Source organism: Vespa mandarinia, chromosome 11, assembly GCF_050613455.1.
Source record: "Vespa mandarinia isolate Hongniang chromosome 11, ASM5061345v1, whole genome shotgun sequence".
NCBI classification, from domain to species: Eukaryota; Metazoa; Arthropoda; class Insecta; order Hymenoptera; family Vespidae; genus Vespa; species Vespa mandarinia.
This window is the reverse complement of record NC_140820.1, coordinates 1,507,501-1,512,009: the sequence shown is the minus strand read 5'-3', so window position 1 is coordinate 1,512,009 and position 4,509 is coordinate 1,507,501. Positions and strand designations below refer to the sequence as shown.

Below are 4,509 nucleotides of genomic sequence, written 5' to 3'. Positions count from 1 at the left end.
ATCACACTAACATACACACACACACACATAGATATATACAAATAAATACACATATATAGACATATACAGATATGCCCATGTACGTTCGATCAAAATCATTTTTATTTATAAATATTCTTTATCATTGCAAATCGTACATCCAATGATAATTAATAATATATATATATTAATTTACATTAATAAATAATTAACGAGCGTCAATCGATCATTGCGTTCATTTTGATAATTTAGAATTTTACTTCTGTTGACCTTTCAACTGTGTAAATAATAATAATAATAAAAAAAAAAAAAAAAAAAAAAAAAAGAAGAAGAAAAATGAAAAGAACGAAAAGAAAGGGAAGGGGAAAGATAGAAAGGTAGAAAAAAAAAAAGAAAACGAATACGTTCGAATTATTCGTTCGATTCGTTTAATTAAAATTAATTTTAATCGTTGAATTAAAAAATATTAATATAATTATACTCACATAAATATGATAGAACGATGGTATCGTTTTCGTAGATACTATTGGCTCCTTCGATCGATTTCAGGAGATTATTTTCTTTGGTCTTCGATTATTTCGTCGACTATTGAACAAAATCAGCTTTCACAATGATCTCAGAATTATATCTATCTGTCAAATCATTGTGAAAACCAGTTTCGTCTTAATAATTCCGGATAGGTGAGGAGGAGATGACCGTCCAACTTCTCAATGATCTATGAGGTCATCATCATCATCATCATCATCATCATCATCATCATCATCATGATCGTCATCTTCTTCCTCTTCATCATCGTCCTCGTCGTCGTCGTCGTCGTCCTCGTCGTAGTCATCAAATTGGATTATTTTCAAAGTTAAATATCCTCGTCGATGATCCTTCGTCGATGATTCTTACAAATATGCAATGATTTGGAATGATTTTTTTTCCTTTTTTTTTTTTTTTTTTTTTTTTTTTTTTTTTCAATAATAACAGTCGACCATCGATCGCGATTTGTTCGATAAACGATTACACCTAACTCACGTTGCGATTTTTCTGTGATATAGAGAAGAAAAGAAAAAAAAAGGAAAGAAAAGAAAAGAAAAGAAAAGAGAAAAGAAAATTTAAATAAATCTTTAATCACGCTTCTCTTTATTTTATTTTATTGTTACTTAATTGACCTATTTTATTATTTATTTTATTTATTTATTTTATTTAATTTAATTACATCATTTATGTTATTTATTTTATTATTTTATTTTTAGAACAGATTTTTCTCTCTCTCTCTCTCTCTCTCTCTCTCTCTCTCTCTCTCTCTCTCTCTCTCTCTAGCTTTTTTCTCTTTCTTTCTTTCTCGTACTCTTAGAAATTTCTTTTTCTTCTTTTTTTCTTCTTCTTCTTCTTTTTCATCTTCTTCTTCTTCTTCTTCTTCTTCTTCTTCATCTTATTATTATTATTATTATTATTTCGGTATGTTAGAAGTATCGGACGACGAATTTCTGTGAAGATCCTAAAATAACAAGTAGACGTGTGCCAGACGTCGAATATTTCTAATTTCGAGAATCGGTTCGGCGTTCTTTTCAATTTTCTTTATAAACTTCAACGAATACGTGCGAAAAATATTCTACGAAGGAAAGGAACAAGATACGATTTAACTGTTAAATGGGAAAGAAACGAGAGAAAAAAAGGGGAGGAAGGAAAAAGATGAAAAAAAAAAAAAAAAGAAAAAAGGAAAAGAAATGAAATGACATTTTCGAGTACTCAAGAATTTTTTCATCCGACAAATTTTTATTTATTTATTTATTTATTTCTTTTTTTTTTTTTTTTTTTTTTTTTTTTAACTCGCAGTCGCTGTTAAAATTTCTTTTTATTTATTTTTTTTTTTTCTATAATCATTTCTTTTTTCTTTCTTTTCCCTTTTATCCCTTAATCGTATATCGTCGTTGAAATATATAATTTAATGAATTCGATCTCGAATCTCTCGTCTCTTTGTGTTTCTAAATATTTTGGGAAAAGAAAAGATTGTGTAAGAAGAAAAAAAAATTCAAGAGAGACAGAGAGAGAGAGAGAGATAGAGATAGAGAGATAGAAATAAGAAGAAAAAAAAAAGGATTAAAAATTTAAGAAACAAAAAGTAAAGAGAAAGAGGAAAAAGAAAAAGAATGAAGAAGAAGAAGTAGAAGAAGAAGAAAAAAAAAAAAAGAAAAAGAAAATAAGATTTTCAAGTTGCTCTCTTCGTTCTACCGATCCTTTTTTTTTTTCTTTTTTTCTTTTTTTCTTTTCCCCCTTATCCACATTAAACACGTGCGAACTCTGTTGAATATCAGCCGAAAAAAAGCCGACATTTGACGTTTCCTCGTCTTCCCTTTTTTCTTCTCCTACTTCTTCTTCATCTTCTTCTTCTTCTTCTTCTTCTTCTCCCGTTCTTCTTCTTCTTTTACCCTTTTTTTCTTTTTCAATTTTTTCTCCTCTTTTTCTTCCTTTTTTCTTTTTTTTCTCTTTTTTTTTTTTTCTTTTTTTTTTTTTTTTTTTTTTACTTCAGTCTCGTCAAGGTGACGGCGCGCGGTATTATCGTCCGACAGACTGGACACCACCATACGAAGAGGCGTAGCAGAACGTTCTGAGAGAGAGCGCGCGGCACGAGGAATGCTTGGAACGATGATCAGTGATATTTAAACGATCCTCGATCCTCGATCGATAGATCTACTTGGGAGGTTTTCATCGTGCCAGCAGGATATATTATACAAAACAATAATTGAAAAAAAAAAAAAGAAAAAAGAAACAAAACAAAAAAAGAAAAGTATATCTCTGAGATATCCACGCGACTAATATAAATCCTGATATCTAAAATAAAAAAAAGAGAAAAAAAAAAATTAGATTTAAGATGAAATTAAGAATGAACGAACGAATGAACGAATGAACGAACGAATGAATGAACGAACGAACGAATGAATGAATATAATCAAATATAATCGAATAATATGAAGAAAGGTGTTTTAGATAAAATTTATATTTTCAAATTTACAAATTGATTTGCAATAATAAACAAATCAAAAAGAAAGAGAAAGAGTACGCGACGATTATTGAATCACATATCATTTATTTATTTATATATTAATTTATTTCTATCGTTGATTTATTTCCTTTCTTTTTTCTTTTTTTCTTTTTTTTCTTTTTTTTTTTTTTTTTTGTACAATTTCGATATCATTACTATTCGTCTTTTCTCGTATTTATTATTACATACATATGGTGATCGACGAATGATTTTAATTTTCATGATTAATGGATCTTGATAATTTTTTTTCTTTTTTTTTTCTTTTTCTACCAATCGATCATTCGAACGAAATTAAAATGATTTGTAAATAATTCTTTTCATACATTAATATATTTCATGCGAATATTTCTTTTTTTTTGTCATCTCTCTCTCTCTCTCTCTCTCTCTCTCTCTCTCTCTCTCTCTCTCTCTCTCGAATATCTTTATTAATTTCTTTTTCTTCTTCTTTTTTTTTTCCTTTTTTTTTTCTCTTTTTTTCTTTCGGCTACAATCCTTATTTCACTTTGAGAGAAATAATGTCGGCGTTTAACTCTTTCATGTAATTTCACGCGCGACCATCCTCGTCAGTTTTTATAAGAAACTCGCGGGCAAGCATTCGCAAAGGGCAACGTCTATACTTTTCTAATCACGAATCTCGAGAGCTACCGAGAGTGAGAGTGATATATATATATATATATATATATATATATATATATATATATATATATATATAGAAAGAGAGAGATAGGGAGACGGAAAGAGAGAGTAAATCTCGAGAGGGTAAATCCTGCGGGATGAACGCTTCTGGCCGCTCCTTCAGAACTCGTCTCGTGTTTCAAACTTTTTTCTCTTCGACATTCTCGATGCCGATCCCCTTCTCTAAGACCCGACGACTACGACGACTACGACGACTACGACGACGACGACGACGACGACGACGATGACGTCTCGATCAAGCATCGTCATCGTCCACCACGAGGAGGATCGAATTCTTAATCTTTTATCTAAACAAAATTTTTTCTTTCTTTTCTTTTTTAACTATCTCACTTTTTCTAAACTATTCAAAGAGAGAGAGAGAGAGAGAGAGAGAGAGAGAGAGAAAGGGAGAGGGAGTAATATTAATCATCGATTATTATTAAACCAAATATACGAAGAACGATCGTATAACTTACTTTTTTCGCTCATAAAATTTTGTTAAAACTTGTTCTTTTTTTTACCTCTCCCCTTCACATCCTTCACAATCCCTCCTGACACTCACATACAAACATATATATATATATATATATATATATATATATATATACATATATATATTTATTTGATTCACTGTAAGCAAAAGTACTCAACCGTGTTAGTATGGGTGTGCGCGTGGATGTGAGGGTCCGTCCGTCGACATATATTATTTTGCACGTGCGTTATCGGGGACCAGTTCTGATAACACCAACGGCAGTTATGCGGAGCCATGATAAAGATACCGCTCGACCTTACGACCCCTACAGCGATTCTCCGAACATCGAATA

The 4,509-nt window shown here is 30.5% G+C and overlaps 1 long non-coding RNA gene across 2 annotated transcripts in view; it reads right to left on the bottom strand.

Annotated features, from left to right (window-relative positions):
- Positions 1-2,497: 2,497 nt before the first annotated feature.
- The window catches only part of LOC118441177 (uncharacterized), a 65,478-nt gene continuing 63,466 nt past the window's right edge, over positions 2,498-4,509 (bottom strand). For both annotated transcript variants that reach the window (XR_004838024.2, XR_014982727.1), the window contains one exon: positions 2,498-2,799. This is a non-coding gene — a long non-coding RNA (uncharacterized LOC118441177). The remainder of the gene's footprint in view (positions 2,800-4,509) is intronic.